This window comes from Lithobates pipiens, unplaced genomic scaffold, assembly GCF_037356315.1.
Source record: "Lithobates pipiens isolate NorthernLeopardFrog02 unplaced genomic scaffold, aLitPip1_a1.2 Scaffold_19, whole genome shotgun sequence".
Classification (NCBI taxonomy): Eukaryota; Metazoa; Chordata; class Amphibia; order Anura; family Ranidae; genus Lithobates; species Lithobates pipiens.
The window spans coordinates 128,690,311-128,711,721 of record NW_027507764.1 but is presented as its reverse complement, the minus strand read 5'-3'; positions in this window follow the sequence as shown (position 1 = coordinate 128,711,721).

Genomic DNA, 21,411 nt, shown 5'->3' with positions numbered 1-21,411 from the left:
ATATAGCCTATGAAGACCTGGCTTCTTGGTTCAACAAAATGTTTTTCAGCCCCCCATAAATCTTTTTTGACATTACAGAGGAAATCTTAGTGGCAGCTAAGATTACAGATGATAAAAGAACTTATAGTAAATATTATGGGTGAATGGACAAGTTCCATTTAGAAATGTGCTAAGGAATCTCTAAACCTGAAACAAAACATTTACATTAAGTAATTACTATGAAACAGATATTATTAATATTCACAACTCTATATCTAGTTAAATATCTATCTATTTATCTTAAATTACCCACACTTTTACAGAAACCGAGAACGCTGACAGCGAATTATGCTAGCTGACAGTCAACAGTGTTCTTCTATGTCAGGGGTCTCCAAACTTTCTAAACGAAGGGCCAGTTGACTGTTCTTCAGGCTTTAGGAGGGCCGGACTATGGCCACTGGAAGTAGAAAAATGTCCCAGCATCAGGGGGAGTATCTGGTGCCCCATCTTTGGTGTCAGTGCGAGAAATTGTGCCCCATAGTTGGTGTCATTGGGAGGAACTGTGCCCCATTGTTGGTGTCATTAGGAGAAATTGTACCCCTTTGTTGGTGTTGGGGGGGTGGACTATGGCCCATTTTTGGTGTCAGAAGATGAAATATTTCCCCAAGGGCCAGATAAAAGCAAGCGAAGGGCCGCATCTGGCCCCCAGGCTGCAGTTTGGAGACCACTGTTATATGTGATTACTGGATCAGGAGTGAAGTTTAAATATGTATCTTCCTATTGTACCAGTATAACTTTGTTCTGCTTCTTCCTCAACTCTTATATATTTACTTGTTCAGTATTTACCTGTGATTGCTATTGAAAGTTTTTTTATTTTTAATTATATATAAACCAATTTGTTTTTGTTTTTAGTTGCCTGTGGCATTATTATTTATTAGTTATTATCAGGGATTTTTTTTCTCAGAGAATAGGTGCAGGAACTCCTCCCTTTAGAGTCACCATTGACTCCGCCCCCTACCCACCCCTGAGCACCGTTTCTAGGCTCCACCCCTTACCCGCCTTCCAGTACCACCCCTTTTAGAGAATACAGAACCAAGTATTATTTTGTGGTGGAATGTGTTAATGATAACAAGAAAGGCAGTAAAATAGATTTTGCAACAATGGACACTCCAGCAATAACAGATCCACCCCAGCAACAATGGACTCCAAACAGCCAACTTTATTAGACCCTCCAGCGGCCAGCAACATTGGACTCCTCCCTCAATAGTAGATTCCTCTAAGCAACGATTGACCCCCTGCAACATAGGAACCACCCCCAACAAAAATCCATCCCCCATCAGCAACAATAGACCACCCCCCAGCAACAATAGCCCCCCCTGTAAAAATAGATTCCCCCAGCAACAATAGACCTCTTCAGCAGAAATAGATCCCCATCCAGCAACAATAGATTCCCCAGTAGCCAGCATGCCTCCTGCCCTCCAGCAGCCAGCAACAAAGACTCCTCCCTCAACATCCCTCCCAGCAACGACTGATCCCCAGCTACATAAGACCCACCCCAGCAACAATAGATCCCAAACGAGCAACAGAAGTACTCCCCAACAACAATAGACCCCATTCCTCCACAAAAATAGATCCCCTCCAGCAACAATAGATCCCCAGCAGCCAGCATCAATATACCCTCCAGCACACCCCAGAACCTCTTGCTATTACATACATTCAGTTCTGAAGGGTGCCGGGAACTGCTTTCTCCCTCGTTCCTGCTGAAAAAAGCCTTGGTTATTATTATTTTATAGCTGTCTATGCTAAACATTTAACAAAACATACTTAGTGACTTAGTGCCAACAAATTTGATAGTGTTTACTGTGTGCAATTACAACCACCCCTATCCTCAAAGCAAGCAATTAATCTAATGCTCTTACCATAGTCATAAAAACATATCTGGGCACATTTAAAGTAATTCTAAAGCCTTAAAGCAGATCTTCAGTAATTTGTTCAACTTTTCATCTATTAAATCTTCTGCCCTTGTTTAAAAAAAAATCTGCCAGTAAATACCTTATACAGCCCACTTCCTTTTTCTTGTCTGGTATTTAGCCTAGGCTTATGACATCATGAACAGCTCTCTCTCCCACTCTGGTGAGAGTTTGCCAGGAAGGGAGGGGGGATGAGTCATAGGCGGGCCAATGAGATCTGCAATGCTGCAGAGCTGGAGGTGTGCCTCTGTGTGTCTGTGTAAATCCAGGAAGGGAACAGGCAGCAGCTTCAGCTACCCACAGTTAAAATGGATACAGCAAGACTCAGTGGAGGGAGATTTCTGCAGCATATTTGGCAAGTACATAATCACAGTATATATAAAATAATATGCAAAGTGGTTGGAGGGAAGCTTCAGAATGGCAAAGATGTTTTTATTACAAATTATGTGAGCAGACTGCAGTTTCTCTTTAAGGTTTTTTTACCTTAATGCATTCTGTGATAAAAAATCGAATTCTGTGATGAGGGATCGGGTGGTGAGGCTGAGCCGCTCTACCTGTGTCTATAGACACATACAGGGTGGCTCAGGATGGAGCCTACAGGTGTTCCCCTATAGAAAATGTCTTTTTATGGGGCACGAACCAAGGAGGAGCAGCCAAGAATGCCAGCGGGGGACCCCAGAAGAAAAAGGATCAGGGCTGCTCTGTGCAAAACCATTACACAGAGCAGATAAGTATGATATGTTTATTTTTTTAACAAAAAAAAAAATAAAGTTTTACAAGCACTTGACAAAGTCAATGAACCTAACTAGAGGAAGTGATCACCTATACATCCCATAGATTCAATGCGGATAGTGTCTCTGATGAAGATTACATATGATCCTAGGGCTGAACTCTTTGCCTTCTTTTTCAGCTCTGGAGAAACTGGAGTCTATTTGCCTTTAGCAAATCATCCCCTATATGTCCCACATACAATAAAAGTTCCTTTTCTTCCTGCCAACATTGTTTCTTTTGAACGTACACTAAATCGCCCAAATGCAGCTCAGTGTACAATTCTGGAATTCCTTGGTGCCAGGATGAACATTCCATGCGCATGTGCGAAACTTATGTTTTCCCGGACTGGCAAATCAAGATGGCTGAAGATGCCAAACTCATAGTTGCATAGGGGTTGATTTACTAAAGGCAAATCTACTTTGCACTACAAGTGCACTTGGAAGTGTGTCACTTTATATCTGAGGGGGAGATCTTAAATTAGGGGAAGCTCTGCTGATTTTATCATCCAATCATGTACGAGCAAAAATGCTGTTTTTTTATTTTCCTTGCATGTCCCCCTCAGATCTACAGCAACTTGCAGTGCACTTGTAGTGCAAAGTGGATTTGCCTTTAGCAAATCAATCCCATAGTTGGTAAGGTTGAATAAAGGCATCAGTCCATCCAGTTCAATCTGTGTAGGTGTGTGTGTTGATAATCATTTCCATATCTCTGTATACTGTGCTCACTAAGTTACACCTGGCTAAGATAGACCCGGCCAATTCCCATACGACGTCCGATAGTGATGAAAATCGTAGGGTGGAGCCTGCGACAGTGACGTCATTACGTTTTCTCTCCCAAGAGTCTGATGGGAAAAACGGAATAGGAAATTAATGGAAGCCTGAGGAGACACCACGGACCTCACTAATGAGACACATTGCTATATTGCCCCTGACACACCGAATATCCTGTAAGTGCAACCCACTTATTTTATTAAATTCAATTTTGTTATGTACTGCACAGTGGAAGCATTCTCTTTTTTATCTTTTGAGTGGCATCATCCCAGCTGTGGTTTCAGACATCTATACGGGTCTTGGGGAGACTGATTTCCATGTGCTGGGTGAGACTGCTTTTTAGTAGTCACAGTTAGCTGGTAAGCAGGCTACTTACTCACTTGGTTGTGGAGTTGGATGCACATTCTTTGGAGGATCTTTCACGATTTCAGTCTTTTGCAATTCGCCACTGATATTTCACATGGATGGATGTTTGTTTCATTCTTTGTTCATGGACTGAAATTTTCACTGGGACTCTGCTTTAGTTTTCCTTTATATGTTCTCCTAGAATGTAAGCTCTAAAGAGCAGGGCTTTCTGATTCCCCCCTGTATTGAATTGTATTGTAATTGTACTGTCTGCCCTAATGTTGTAAAGCTGCGTAAACTGTACCCTGTATAATAATAATAACAATGTTTTTTCACTTGAAAATTTGTCATGTTGTTATTTTATTAGCACTGCACTCACTTTGCGTATATTCACTAAGATACATGTCCAATCATTTTTTTTTTAAACTATCAACACTTCCTATACTTTTTACTATCTCTTTACTATCAATACAGCACTAATTGTGGAAGTGAGTTCCACATCCTTACCACCCTGACAGTCAAAAACCTCCTACGTACTTTAAATTCAGAGAAAGACCAGGCACAAATGTCATAGTTGGTGAAGAAGAAACAAAGAGGGATCACAGAGGGGTCCCTTTTGCAGGTATGTTTGCCAAAATCTGCAAATATGCTGTGTATGCTTGCACATTGTGGGTAAAGTCCACCCACCACAGTGTGGATTTAGGTCCATGAGGTATAACAAAGCAAATAACAGGTAATACTATTATTATAAAGTGAACAACACAACTATTGTAATGTGGCATAGCATTATGTATATTAGCATAAAATGAAAATAAACATATATTATGTTGGACCAACATGTAACCAGCCATTACTAAATTTATTCTGGATAAAAATTCCTTTATGCATCCAAACATTTTCAAGACAAAGAAGAAGTCTGTTAGTGAAAAAGACAATGATGAAATATCTCTTCTGTGGTTACAATACAGCTGGTAATTCAAACCAGAATCTCTTGCAGCTGTGTATTTAAAATTGAAGCAGAAACATTTCCAGTATAGTTTTTGTTCACGTTGCTTATTAATGATCTATAATTAGACCTAGGGGTGGCTTCTTTTAGCAAGATGTTCACAGATCTCATGCTTTAGTAGCCTTTGAAATAAAAGGATACAGATGTCACAATGTTACTGCTGTGTCTTGGAAAACCCTTGCTTTTTAGCAGTGTATGACTAATACTTGATTTTCAGAAGAACGCTAATAAAAAAAAAAAATATCCGGCAGTTATGATTTTTTTTCTTAAAATATAGAACTAGGGTGCCAAAGGTGACTCTTAAGAGACACAAACAATGCTTTTTATATAAAAAATATAAATTAGGGTGCGCATGCGCGGGCGCGCCGTAATGGCTGCTTAAGCTAGGTGCTCCGCATCACCTCTACCCCGCGATAGCCCTAAGCGCCGCCACACCACTCAAACTGACCGGATTCCACCTTCTCTGCACAAGGGAACATAGCGAGACCGTTCCTAGATGCCGGGCCCCGCCGCCAGACGGGACCTGGGACCGGACTTCCACAGGGCCGGAGCGAACGGGTGTACCAAGATGGCCGCCGGACACGCTGGCACACAGTCACACGCGGCCTCCGGAGAAAAGAAGCCGGACCACAGGCAAGTGATCGCCCCGGCTACTCTCTCATACTCCCAGGTAGCCCAGGGGGGCCAACACCTTCTCCAAACGCCTTCCCCAGCCTCCACAGAGTCTCTCCTGGGCCACCATGCGGCAGACAGTGCCCTGACTCCTCTAAGGCCTACCTCCCCAAATCTCCTAGAAGCCCACTCTCCATATCTCCCTGACCAGGACTCCTTATCACAGCAGGGAGACCTGTTCCACAAACTCTCCACACTCCTGGAAAGAGGCCTAGCTAATACGGCAGCCCAGATCACGGAGATATGAAATCGGACTTTGCAAACTTAGGCTCCAGAATGGAAGCCATCGAGAACAAACTGGACATTACTGTTTCCCGCACTAACCAAAATGCTGCCCATATCCAGACCCTCCAGGAGCAATTAGATGTGGCCCTATCCCGAATCGATGACCTGGAAAATAGATCCAGAAGATATAACCTCAGAATTCGAGGCCTACCTGAGTCCTACACGGATGTTTCCGCAACAATTCAGGATTTTTTTAAGGACTTAATTCCGAACATCCCGTCCCATCGCCTGGAGTTAGATAGGGCACACAGGACCCTCGGTTCCATGAGGAAAGATGGTTCCCCGAGAGACATTCTCGTCAAACCACACTTCTATGCTGTGAAGGAGGAAATTCTGAAGCAGTCCAGACTGCAACCACAGATAGCCTTCCAGGGCCACCAACTCCAGATCTTCGCAGACCTGTCTCCGGTTACTATTCAGAAGAGGAGAGCCCTGAAGCCTCTTCTCACAGTCCTCTCTAATCAGGAGATCAAATACCGTTGGGCCTTTCCTTTTGCAGTCAGATTCAACTACAACGGGCATCCCTACGCCTTCTCCAGTCTCCCAGAAGGTGAAAAGCTTCTTCTCCATCTCAAACTCATCTCTCATGAGGCGCCCATGGAAGTAACAGCTAATCCTGCTGCATCTGCCAAGCGTCCGCAACCATCGAGCCCGGTCTCTCCAGTCTGGATCCCTGGGAAGAATAAGAAATCAAGAGAGGGAAGACCCCCATAATGTGATTCTCTTCATTTTTTGGTCCACCTGTTTGTTCCTGGATTTGTTTTGGATCGAGTGCCTGGGTCAGGTTTTCCCGTCTAGGAGGAGGTTGGGAACCCCCTCTAGTTAACCTGCCCCAGTGAGATCCCATCCTCAGGTTTATTTCTCTTTTATATTTGACTTGCTACCCGGCAGTTGGGGTCAGGCTTACCCCCTAATTTTGTTTATTTTTTATTTTTACCCATATGCAAACTTTAAGGCATCACATTTTTTTTGTGGCTATGTTCCCTTGAGCTCCCCCCAGGACAGTTTTTTTGCGAGACTTAGTGCCTCTGGGAATGGTGACGTATTTGCCATTCATGGTTGGGGGCTCGGGGGCGTGGCAGGCTGATTGAGGAGGGGGGGTGGGGCCCCTATTTTTCTGGGGACCACCCCCCCTTCGGTCACCTGACTAGATTACATGTGTTTACTCATTCCTGATGCCTGGCGAGAGACTTTAGCCGGGTTGTTCGCATGCTCTCTTTGGTGGTAATGTTTGGGTTTTCTAGTTTAACCTCGCTTATCCTTATAGGCCCGCTTCCACCTCCTCTTGAGGGGGAGGGGGGAATGGGACTGATTTACTTTTCACTTATTGTCTTAGCTCTATGAATACCAGTCTTATTATTCTCTTATGTGCATATACTTGATCATTATCAGTTCTGATTAACTTAGTTCTGGTGCTGTACCGGGATTATCCCGGAGGGATTTTTTCTCTTTATATTAACGGTTGTTAGTTCAGTAAGGGGTAGAGGTGACCCCCCTGCGCCTCAACCCTCACCGCAGAGACAGGTCATTGTCTCTACGAGTCAGGGAGTCGGCTCTTGAATACAGACGTCGACGTTTATTACTCTGCGGACCCTAGGGGTACTTTCCCCTGGGCTACGTAGATCTCCTTGTAAGATGTCTTACTTTCTTGCTCTTATCTCTCTCTTTCTCCCCTTTTCCCTCTCCTTCCCCCTTTGGAGCCAGGTGACAGGATGTTCACGACAGATGGTCCAGTTCTCAGACAGGATCACCCCATCGCCATTTGCCAGACCTGCGTGGAAGAAGCTCGTTATGGGTAAGAGATTTCCACTTTTGCAGCCTTTTACCACCGAGGTTCTATGACAAACTTAGATAACACTAAGAGGCCTCTTAGAATTGCCTCCCACAATGTACAGGGCCTTAACTCCCCCAGTAAGAGGAAACTAGCATTTGAACATTACCGCTCCCTTAACTTAGATATTATCCTCCTACAGGAAACGCATTTCCCAATCCGGTACAGCCCCAAATTTCTCCACTCACGGTACCCAAATTTTTACTTAGCGAATGCCGAGAATAAGACCAGAGGGGTGGGGGTCCTTTTCGCTAAATCATGTAGATTTGAGCATTCTTCCACAGTCAGAGACCCCGAGGGCAGATACATATTGGTCAAGGGTCTAATTGAGGGAGTCCTATACACCATAGTTTCATATTATGCCCCGAACAAGGGTCAACCCAAATTTTTTCAAGACCTTCTACGGACTCTCCGGCCCCTCACCGAGGGCAGGGTAATTTTTGGGGGAGACTCTAATGTCGCGTTTGATCAAGGGCTCGATAAATCCAGACCGCAGGGATCTCAGCTTACACGTCCCACTAAGGCTAGCCTATCTATTGCTAGGAAACTACATGAATATGGCCTGATAGACGCCTGGAGGGAGTTGCACCCAACCAAGAGAGATTTCACCCACTATTCTTCCCCACATCAATCTTATGCCAGAATTGATCATATCCTGGTCCCGCCGGGGATGATCCCTTCATTACACAAAGCATCGATTATCGATGTCTCCTGGTCAGACCACTCAATAGTTAGCGCCTCTATACACAAGGTAGTGACGAGGGTGGCGGGGTTCCATTGGAGGCTTAATGAATCTCTTTTGAACGACCCTAGCTCATCAAAAGACATTGAAGACGCCTTGAGAGAACACTTCCTTCTTAATGCAGTGGGAGGAATCTCACCAGAGACTCTATGGGCTGCCCACAAAGTCGTGATCAGGGGTAAAATCATAGACATAGCTTCACGCATTAAGAGGGAACGTACGTTCTTCATCAAAAACCTAGAAACCAAATTCAAAACACTTCAATCCCAACACAAACAAGACCCGTCAAGGGCCCTGGCAGACTTGGTTGACGCCTCCAGACTCGAGTTAAACTTAGCTTTGACTGCCAGAACCGAAAAGGAAATCCGGTGGGGCAGTGCCAAATTTCATAACCAGAAGGATAAGATTGGCTCCATGCTGGCAGCCAAATTAACGCCCAAGACTCATACTAATACTTTCCCCAAAATTAGAACTGCAGGACAAGCCCCCTCTGCCAACCCCACTAAAATACTTAAGGCGTTTCAGGATTACTATGCCAAGCTCTACAGCTCGACCTCAGGGGATGACCGGGATGCAGGTGAGACCTTACTGAGGGACTTGCCCATCCCAGCTCTCTCAAAGGACCACAGAGATCTCATGGAAGCTGAAATCTCTGAGGAGGAGATTAAGGATGTCATAAAATCTCTTAAAACAGGGTCAGCCCCAGGACCTGATGGTCTCTCCTCGCCATACTACAAGACCTTTGCTGACATCCTGGTGCCGCATCTGGCTAAATTTTTCAATTCATTAACCAAGGGCTCCCCCTTAGACCCCCAGTTGAATTCCGCATACATCTCGGTCATCCCTAAACCGAATAAGAACTGGGAAGAAGTAGAGAACTATAGACCCATATCCCTAATCAATAATGACCTAAAGATCCTCACAAAAATCCTTTCCAATAGGCTAGCCTCCTTTATTAGCAGATATGTACATAAAGACCAAGTGGGATTCATCCCGGGCCGTCAAGGGCCGGATCTAACTCGTAGAGCTATTGATATAGTTTCGATCCTCCAATCCAACTGGGAAGGGAATCCCAAGCAAGAGGGCATGCTTTTATCCATGGACTTACATAAAGCCTTCGATTCTTTAAAGTGGCCTTATATTTTTGCACTCATGGAACGTTGGGGGTTCGGTGACAGGTTTATGGGCATTCTACACTCCTTATATTCCACACCCTCGGCATCAATTCGTCTCTTAGGTCACTACTCCCAATCACTAAGCATAGCGAGGGGCACCAGACAGGGGTGCCCGCTCTCCCCATTGTTATTTGCTATAGCTATTGAGACTCTGGCCATAGGAATCCGCACTAACCCCAACATACAAGGGGTTTTCTGTGGGTCTCAGACACATAAATGCGGTCTATTCGCAGATGATGTGCTCCTTTTTATTACATCTCCTATCACATCCCTACCAAATCTATGCAAGCTCCTAGACGCCTTTTCAAGGGCGTCAGGCCTCAGGGTTAATTACTCAAAATCTCACGCCCTCAATATCTCGCTTCCCCAGTCCATGGTTGCCACCTTACGAAGCAGTTTTAAATTTGAGTGGAAAGACAATTTCTTAGATTACCTGGGGATCAAACTGACTCCCAAGGTAGAACAACTTTACGCGGCCAACTTTCCTCCTACCTACAAGAAATTAGAAGCAGACTTGCAAAATTGGGCCCAGGGGAATCTCTCTTGGTTGTGTAAAATTCACTCACTCAAAATGACATTTCTTCCCAGGCTGCTATATTTATTCAGGGCAGTTCCGATCAACGTCCGGTCGGATCACCTGCAATCCCTCCAGAAAAAGATGATGCGCTTCATATGGGGCAAAAAGGGACACCGGCTGCCATGTAATACGTTATATAGACTTAGGAGAAAAGGAGGTTTGGGTGTTCCTAAACTGTCTTGGGACTTCCAAGCGGCCAGACTAGCTCAATTATCCACAATATACTCCAAACTCGAAAAACCTGACTGGATGAACATAGAGAGACAGGCTGTTCCTACGTATACCCTAGATTATCTACTCTGGATTCCTCACAAGGAACGACCCCCCATCCTCTCTCCTATACTATCTCAATCTCTAGCTCTCTGGGACCGATTGAAACTGAACTCTTTCTTAGTCTCAAACTCCCACCCCCTGGCTCACAGTTTTAACAACCGCGATTTCCCACCTGGGTCAGACATTAAAGCATTTAAATGGTGGTTGGATAAGGGGCTGTACCGGATTGGCCACTTTTTTACAGCTTCAGGCCCCATCACCCTAGCATACTGCAAAAAGAAATTAGAGATTCCGAACTCGGAACTCTTTAGATTCTCTCAAATTCTACACTTCCTTCATGGGCTTTGGAAGGAAAAACCGGCTCCCCCTCGCTTTACTGATTATGAGGCATGGTGTGGACAAGCCACGTACCAAAGAGGTGGAATCTCGGTAATTTACCAGGCTCTAGCTCAGAACAACAATAAGTCCTCTTTTATGGAAGCATGGGAAAGGGACCTCTCGTTTCAATGGGACCTGGAGTCCTGGTACTCCTCTTTTGACAAAGCCTATAAAGGGGTTAGATATATATCACTAATAGAAGCTAATCTTAAGGTGATGACTAGATGGTATCTGACACCGTCCAGATTGGCCCACATGTTCCCCTCAACCAGTCCCCTCTGTTTCAGGGGCTGCGAGCTGACGGGAGGTATGTCCCACATTTGGTGGGAATGTGTAAAGCTTAGGTCCTTTTGGAAGCAGATGTTCAACTTAATCTATAAGGTGACGGGAATACAAGTGCCTAGAACCCCGGTGGTAGCTCTTCTTAATGGTCCTATCCCGCAGACTGGCAAATCTACTAGATTGTTAATTCACTATATGTTGCTAGGGGCCAAGATCACCATAGCGAAAGCTTGGAAACAGCCCAAAGTTTCGATCCAAGCTGTTAAACGTAAGATTTCATGGATCATGACACAAGAAAAAGTCACGAGTATGTTACTGAATTACAAAGAGAAGTTTGAGGCTATTTGGGAACCTTGGGCCCAACACGTGGGCATCTCCCTCATTGTAGGAGTCCCTCCGCCTAGGACCAGCTAAGTAACCATAGTCCAGTTTTGCTCCTCTCACCTGGCTCAATGCCTCTCCCTCCCTTCTCTCCCTCCCCGCGGGTCGAAATGTCTGCATCCCTCGAAGACGGTCTTTTCAGTTAACTCTATTACTTCAGAACTGCCCGAGCTCCAATTGCTCCCCCTGGCTCCCCCTGTCTCCCCCCCTCCTCCCCTCTGTGTTTTCCCTATCTAAAATCCTCAAACTCTCTCTCTTCCTTTATTTCTTTCCTTCTCTGTTTGCTTTTACAAGAGTATGTGATGATGGTGCCAAACCGGAGCCAATTCATCTCGGTTGTCCTGGAAGGGACCCAGGATGAATACCAACTTTTTATTCATCTGAATTGGTGGGCCTCCCCTGGTAGCTTTGGGAAGCTCCTCATAATTCCTTGTTGCCCTGTGCCTTTCCCAGATTTACAGCGGGGACGGGGACTAGCGGGGATCCGAGGGGGTGTCGGTCCAACACAGCGAGCTCCCATTAGGGGTGTTGGGCTGATCTCCCTGGTTCCCGGATTTCTGCCCCTCTGCGTTCCCCTTTTTCATGTTAACTTATAACTATATAGATCGAATACATGCTTATCCCTGTAATTACTGGTTATAAGTACAGATTTTCTGCTGCTTAATGTCTCAGGGGACCGTAAGGTTTTTGTTTGTATCGAAGATGTTCAGTAGTGTGACTACTATGGTTTCTACTCATGCTCTGCTGTTGGCACCTGAAGTGTTTTTGTATTTTTCTGTATTTTGTACTTTGAAAATAAAAATCTTTGAAAGTAAAAAAAATATAAATTAGTTTCCAATGACAATACCTTAAAGTGGAACTTTAGTTATTTTTCAACTTTCCATCTATTTAATCTGCTGCCCTTGTTGTTTTACCTTTGGATAGTAAAACATTTTTTTCTGCCAGTAAATACCTTATACAGCTCACTTCCTGTTTTTTGTCTGGTAAAAAGCCTAGGCTTATGACATCATGCACAGCTCTCTCTCTCACTCTTGTGAGAGTTTGCCAGGAAGGGAGGGGGGTGAGTCATCAGAGGGCCAATGAGAGCTGCAGGGCTGCAGAGCTGGAGGTGTGCCTCTGTGTAAATCCAGGAAGTGAACAGGCAGCAGCTTCAGCTGCCCACAGTTAAAATGGCTGCAGCCAGACTTAGTGGAGGGAGATTTCTGCAGCATATTTGGCAAGTACAGAATCACAGTATATATAAAATAATATGAAAATGGAAGTTTCTGAATGGCAAATGTGTTTTTATTACAAATTATGTGATGAGACTGCAGATCCTCTTTAAAAAGTGTTTTAAATTTTGAAACACCTTTCAGACAGCTACACATAAGATATTAGTAGTTACATGAATCATAGCAAGATTAGTAATCCAAGGAACATATGCTTGTGTATGTTATGGAGGTTTGTTTCCCCAGTTTCCTGATATTATATATATATATATATATATATATATATATATATATATATATATATATTTTTTTTTTTTTTTTTTTGATAAGTCAAGAAGTTAACAATAAACGCTATGATTGTTACATATATACATATCTTATATTATTCTTCGGACTCTGATACTTGGTAATGTTATTCAGGGTTGAAAAAGGGATTAGAAAGGTTACGCCATGGGTCCGATTTTGTATTATAAAAATGATTAGTATCTTGTAGTGTGTGGAATATTTTTTCCATAAGATTAATATTGTTGATTCTAGTTTTAAATTATGTTAGAGGAACTGATGAGGATTTCCAATGGAATGCTATCAACCAGTGTATTACTAAACAAAGTGTGTGGATCAGTCACATATTATGGATGGAGAGTCCAATGATAGGGGAAAATAGGACACAGTTGTGGAGAGTGAGGTTTATACTACTATCTAAAATTTTGGAAGCAATTTTTTTGAGTTGTGTAACCTTCTCACAATTCCAAAAAATGTGTGAGAATGAACCTGTGGAATTGCAACCTCTGAACCATGTCTAAGCCCTTGTACACACGGTCGGACATTCCGATGGACAATGTCCGTTAGGACCGTGTTGTCGGATAATCCGACAGTGTGTGGGCTCCATCGGACTGTTTCTGTCGGAGTATCCGACGGACCAAGTTTTCCAGATGGGCTATAAAATTTTCTCACAACATGATCTGATCGGACTTTGTCCAATTGTGTGTAGAGAATTCCGATCGGACAAAGTGCCACGCATGCTCAGATCAAATTCCTAGACCAAAACTATTGGCTACTAGCCTGAACATAGTCCCGTCCTAACGAAATAACATCATCACGTTAAGTACGATCAAATTTTCTGACAACTTTGTCCGACTGTGTGTATGCAACAATTTCGTCAAAATCCATCGGACAAAATCCGTCAGATAAAATCCGACGGATTTGGTTGTCGGAATGTCCGACCTTGTGTACAAGGGCTTAGGAGCATCTGGGAAAATGGCATGAGTATAATATAATCTTGTAAATAATTGAATTGCAGTCTCTTTAATCGTGATCGATCTCATGCATTTATGTAAACTATTGATGCAATTGTCTCAGTTTTCAGTTGTAAATGAGAAATCACACTCTTGCTCCCATTTGTACATGTAGGGGAGTTTGTTTTGTTCTATGTTATTAACTAGATTAGAGTATATTTCTAATATCAGACCTGTTCTTCTAGGTGACTTTACACATGTTTTCGAAGAATGATGTAGGATGTGAGTTTACTGAGACATCATCGCCCCATTCCTATGAGACAGCTGGGACTACATAGGGACTGACATGATTGTTATTTATCTCCCACCCTTCACAACTCCTGGAGGGGACAGTGGTGACCATATGATATCTCCCCCCCCTTTTTTTCTTTTATCTTGCTTATCTTTGCTTACATGTTTGTGAGGTTTATGCAATTAATTGTCCCATGGAAGTTCTGATCTAGAATTGATTCTTGTTGGATATTTCATTTAAATTGTAAGTAGTTTTTACTCTGCTAGCCCAACCAAGCGTGTACCCTTCCCCTCTTTTTTTTCCTCCTCTCTAACAGAAAGTGCATTTGTCCTGAGGAAGTGAGTGATATCTCGTGAAATGTGTCGAGATTCAAATACACAAGCATATGTTCCTTGGATTACTAGTCATACTATGATTCATGTAACTATTGATATCCTATGGGGTTATTTACTAAAGGAAAATCCACTTTGCACTGCAAGTGCACTTGGAAGTAAAGTCACTGTAGATCCGAGAGGGACATGCAAGGAAAATAAAAAACAGCATTTTAGCTTGCACATGATTGGATGATAAAATCAGCAGAGCTTCCCCTCATTTCAGATCTACCCCTTAGATTTACAGCAACTGCACTTCCAAGTGCACTTGCAGTACAAAGTGGATTTGCCTTTCGTAAATAACCCCCTATGTGTATCTATATGAAAAATGTTCTAAGATTTAAAAAAATTAAAAAAAACTTTTAATTTATTGTCATTGGAATACAATTTTAGCATTGTTTATGTCTCTCAAAAGTCCCCTTGAGCACCCTTGTTCTATATTTCACTATATGTATAGGGATTTAGACACATTTGTGCCTGACACACACTGGCCAATATATTTGAATACTTTTTTCTTGCATGGTCATAACCAAAGAAATTTGTTTTTTTAGCTGATATCGAATTGCTACCAGCTCAGTGGGTCATCTATAAGTTCTGGTTGATTATCAATTAGAGGATGTGTGATAGAACATTTTTGTGTCTTCATTTCTCTTGTGGATTCTGAAAGATATTATAACAATAGCTACAGAGAAGGAAGGACAGGAAAACCTTTTGTATGGGGTTGGAGGGCTGCCTCATCCCAAAATAAATTTTGCATGGCATTGCTCCTCGTACCAATAGACAGCTATCTCCCTGGTGACATCTTACCATAAAACATGTCTTGACATTGATGATTACCTATAAGCCACTGTTTGTGAAAAATTAGCTCATACCAGCTGGCCTTTGTTAGAGAGGATTGTCCTTTCCTTTAAAATTGTCACCAAATACAAGTAGTTATTTTTTAGTCTGAACTTCTACCCTTCCCCATGGAACTACTCTTTTTTTTTTTGCTGAGTGAAGTTCTAGTCACATGACTGCTGTAGGGCTCTTTATTACTCTATAAAGGTCTGGCCGTGGGAGGTGTTCAGCAGAGACATCATTGATGTGAACATATCCTAAGATGCAAAGTGGGCAACAAAGGGCTAGCCAATAGGACAACCTACCTGGCATGGGTACTATGACATCACCATTTCTACTACTGAGAGAACTCCTGAGAGGATGGAGTTAGGTTACAATGGGTGCAATATAACCCAAACATATCAGGGCCAAGTTACATTCCAGATGAAAAATTTAAGTTCAGCAAAATTTTAAGCAAGAAGAAGGAAACAAAGCTACTGGACAATGCCCCTTACACAAAAACTGGCAAACACTGTAAAAAAGGTTATGTTTAGATTTTAGTTTTGAATAAAGTCATGACCAATAATGCACCCTTCACTAATTATATGTACCAAAAAAAAAACATAAGTAAAAAATGCAAATTAAACTTTTAGTGGATACCAGTTGGGCATTCTGACAGAATAGCTAATAGACTCAATCTATGGGTTCTATGACTTCTAAGTAGGGATGAGCCGAACACCCCCCTGTTCGGTTCGCACCAGAACCTGCGAACAGACCTAAACTTCGTGTGAACTTTAGAACCCTATTAAAGTCTATGGGACTCGAACGTTCACAATCTAAAGTGCTAATTTTAAAGGGTAATATGCAGGTTACTGTCCTAAAAAGTGTTTGGGGACCCGGGTCCTGCCCCAGGGGACATGGATCAATGCAAAAAGAAGTTTTAAAAAAAGCAGTTTTTTCAGGAGCAGTGATTTTAATAATGATTAAAGTGAAACAATAAAAGTGTAATATTCCTTTAAATTTCGTAGCTGGGGGGTATCTATAGTATGCCTGTGAAGGGGCGCATGTTTCTGGGGCTTAGAACTGTCCCTGCACAAAGTGTCATTTGTGCAGGAAAAAAAGTCTTTTAAAATCACTTGCGGCTAAATTGTTGGCTCCCCGTAATACAAAGAACACTGAATGAGAGTTCTCTGTATTAGCCGACAATTCATTCATTCATTGATAAAAAAAAAAAAAAGCGTGGGGGTTCCCCTAAATTCAATTACCAGGCCCTTCAGGTCTGACATGGATATTAAGGGGAACCCCGCATCAAATTAAAAAAAAAAATTGACGTGGGGGTCCCCCTAAAAATCCATATCAGACCCTTTATCCTAGCACGCAACCTGGCAGGCCGTACCAGGCCACATACCCTCAACATTGGGAGGATGCTTTGGGGGTCTGTGACCCCTCAAAGCACCTTGTCCCCATGTTGATGAGGACAAGGGCCTCATCCTCACAACCCTGGCCGTTGGTTGTGAGGGTCTGCGGGCGGGGGGCTTATCAGAATCTGGAAGCCCCCTTTAACAAGGGGACCCCCAGATCCCGGCCCCCCCCTGTTTGAAATGGTAAGGGGGTACAAAAGTACCCCTACCATTTCACAAAGAAAGTGTCAAAATGGTTAAATAAGACAAACACACTTTTGATGTAACGCAGGTTTCCGTTACATCAGAGGGGGCGGGGTCACCCACACGTCACTGGGGAACCCCTGGCTCCCTTCACCAGCGTCAGAGGGGCGGGGTCAGGTGACGGGTGGCCCCGCCCTCCTAATTTAAGAAACGTCAGCGCTGGGCTCTCTGCAGTGTCTCCGGAGTGGAGACAGAGGAAGGATGTATGGACAGCGCTGGACTGAGAGATCCCCCGTCGCTGGACCCCGTAGATCCGTCGCTGGATAGCAAGAGTGGATTAGCACTGATAAGTATTTTCAGCCAAAGTGTACTGTATTGTGTCAATATTGGAGACGGACTGCCAAATATTTAAAAGTTATTTCCTATAAAATAAAATATATATCTAGTTTTATCGCAAACGAATGCCCATATTTAAAGAGGAACTGCAGTCGGCTCATATAATTTGTAATAAAAACATCTTTGCCATTCTGAGACTTCCCTCCAACCACTTTGCATATTATTTTATACACACTGTGATTCTGTACTTTACCAAATATGCTGCAGAAATCTCCCTCCACTAAGTCTGGCTGCAACCATTTTAACTGCGGGCAGCTGAAGCTGGTGCCTGTTCACTTCCTGGATTTACACAGAGGCACACCCCCAGCTCTGCAGCTCTCATTGGCCCTCTTATAACTCATTCCCCTCCCTTTCTGGCAAACTCTCACAAGAGAAAGAGAGAGAGCTGTGCATAATGTCATAAGCCTAGGCTTATTATCAGACAAGATACAGGAAGTGGGCTGTATAAGGTATTTACTGGCAGAAAAAAAAATGTTTTACTACCCAAAGCTAAAACAATAAGGGCAGAAGATTTAATATAGAAATGCAAGGAAAAAATGTGTGTACATATACTGAATATTCAGTGTATATATATATATATATATATATATATATATATATATATATATATATATATACATATATACTTTTTTGTTTTTTTTATAGATAAAGGGGCTTGGAGAGGTGGGGGTGGAGACTGCACGGGGTGTGTCAGCAAGAGGAAGAACAACAGCAATACACTGATCTTCCCAGTGAATGGCTGTACAAGGGGGCACATCTGCACAAATCTTTACCATTGGAGGACAAGAAGGTTGTGCTCCCAGCACAGCCAGGAAAGTGACCACACTAGGATGGATGAGCTTGTATGCCTAGCATGGTCAGTATGTACTAGGAAAGCAGAGACACTGGCTAGATCACCAGGTATTTAAAACAAAGGAAGCAATGCAAAGAGAACAGGATAGTTTTTAACATGGTACAACAGGCACATATCAAGAATATGAAATGTTGGGGTAACAAACACTTTAAGTTATCTCTGACATTTTAAAACAATAGCCCCAATCAAGGTCATAACTATAGATCATGGAGCATTATAGCGAAACTCTGATGGGCCAACCGGTGACTTTTCTTTTTGTGGCACCAGGCAGTGTTAGCTGTGAAAATGTCTGTAACGGATCTTTACATAAAGTATGACTATAATTGAAGTTACAGTAGCAAAAACAACAATACCAATAACAATATTTTATATTATGATATAATTGATGCTCCCGTACAACAATACACCCTTATTCCTAATACAAACTTCTTTATGCTATACCATTTTTTTGCATAACTACAAAGTTCAGCTGCCATATCACTCTTTAGCTGATTAGACACGCTTTGTTTTCCGTTTGGCATACTGGGGTTGTTTTTAGAATGACTGGTTGTAGCAGAAATAAATCTCACTGCAAAAAGTGGGAATTGTGGCTAGCAATGATTTCAGATGGCTGAGCCATGGGTGCCGATGGTGGATATCACCGCTCACAGGCATTCCCAGCCATTGTTGGGTACTCGTTCCTCTATCTTGCAGCCACCACTGGCTGACACTAGACATGTGCACTGCCAAAAAAAATGTTTGTTTTCGTTTTTCGGATCATTTGTTATGATCAAAATTCGTAAATTCAAACATTCAGAAATTCGAAAATGCAAAAATTCGGAAATTCAAACATTTGAAAATCTGAAATCCAGAAATGTGAAAATTCGGAAATTCAAAAATGTGAAAAATGTTGAAATTCGTACATTTGAAAATCCAAAATCTGGAAATTTGAAAATTTGAAAATTTAAAAACTCTAAATCAAGAAATTCTAAATAACTAACTAACTAACTAACTAACTAATAAAACCTAACTATTAAATTATAGGTATTGTAATTTTTGTGAACATAACGCATATGGAATTATCTGAAGTTATGAATGGAATGGAACAAATTAATAATTAATAATAAAAAGGTTTTATTATTATTATTATTATTAATTCATTATTTTCCATTCGTTTATATACAGCATTCATTATTTCAGAAAACTCCGGATAAATTTGCATTCATTACGTTTACTAACAGAAATATTTAATAATAAGTAATAGTTACATTATTATTAGATAATTAATATTTCAGATTTCCAAATTTTCAGATTTTAGTTCTTTTGAATTTTTGTTTATTTTCTGATTTTCAAATTTTGAATTTACACATTTTTGAATTTATGAGTTTTCGGCTTTTTGAATTTCTGAATTTCTGAAATTTCACATTTTCAGATTTTTTTAATTTTAGAATTTCAGAATTTCCGGATTTTTGAATTTCATAAATTCATGAATTAGGAAATTTGAAATCCGGAAATTCGAAAATTCGTACATTAGGAATTTTTGAATATTCAAATTTATGAATATTCAGAAAAATATGTTAAATGGGTTATCATTAATTCGGATTTTTCTGAATTTACAAATTTCGAGAGGTTTACTTAACCGGACTGGAGTTGGCTGAGAATAGATAAGTATATATATATTTTTTATACAGAGTCATCATAGGTGTTAGGAGAGAATATTTTTAAGACTAGTTAGGTTGAGGCTGGGTATATAATTTAAGCTGAATCTCTAATTACTCGAATCAGAAATGAAAGAACTTTTTTCTCTGTGAAGAGCTAGTGTAAATGTTGGTAAAGTGGATCACAATTAGAGCCCCATTTATTTTGGTATTTGCTTATTTGGACTGTATATCAACTATTGAAAACTGCTGATCACTAAAATTTCATTAGCGAGGACTTTTTTCTCTCGATATGAACAGACTTATTGAAGGAGCTGCCGTTACTTTTTTCCTGACAACTGGTAATATCAGTTTAAAGAAGAAGTAAACTCTGATTGTTTTTTTTTATCTTGCAAAGTAAAGGCAAAATGTGCTAGTATGCATCGCATGCTAGCACATTAGGTGACACTTACCTGCGAACGAAGCCCGCGTTGTCCCTGTTGGAGGCTGCATCCATCTTTGCCCGTCTTCCTTCCGGGGCCACTAACTCCGGCTGTGTGACTGGCCAAAGCTGCGTGACGTCGCGGCTCACGCTTCAGAAGAAATGGCACAGATGGCTGTTCTTTCAGAGCGCATGTGCCAATGACATCATTGGCACAGTATACAGTAAATATCTCCTAAACGGCGCACGTTTAGGAGATATTTACAGTTACTATAGATAAGCCTTATTCTAGGTATAACTATAGGTACAAATTATACAGAAAGGTTTATGTCCTCTTTAACCGCTTCCTGACCGCTTCACGCAGATATACTGCGGCAAAAGAGCACGTACAGGCAGAATAACATACCTGTATGTTGCCCTTTAAGAGGCAGCTTGCAGGTGCATGCGCCAGGAGCTCCGTGAGTCCGACCGTGGGTCCCGCGGACTCGATATCCATGGGAATACCTGCGATCGTCTCCCGGAGAGGAAGAACGGGTAAATGCTGATGTAAATATGCATCTCCCCACTCTGCCTAATGACACTGACACTGATCATGGCTCCCTGTAATCGGGAGCTGTGATCAGTGTTGTGTCACGTACAGCCCCCCCCCACAGTTAGAATCACTCCCTAGGACACACTTAACCCCTACAGCGCCATCTAGGGGTTTAACCCTTTACTGGCAGTCACATTTACATAGTAATCAATGCATTTTTAATTGCACTGATCGCTGTATAAATGTGAATGGTCCTAAAATCGGGCCAAAATTGTCTGACATGTCCGCCATAATGTCGCAGTCATGATAAAAATCGCTGATCACCGCCATTACTTGTAAAAAAAATTATCAATAATAATGCCATAAAACTATCCCCCATTTTGTAGACACTATAACTTTTGTGCAAACCAATCAATACAGGCATACCCTACTTTTAAGTACTTTTAAGCCTGAAAAGTGCAAAATCATGCTCACTTCTGCATAGAAACCAATGAGCTTCCAGGTTTTATTAGCAAAGCTTAATTGAACAAGCTGGGGTTAGAAGATCATTGGTTTCTATGCAGAAGTGAGCCTGATTTTGCACTTTCCAGCTTTAGTAAATAAACCCCA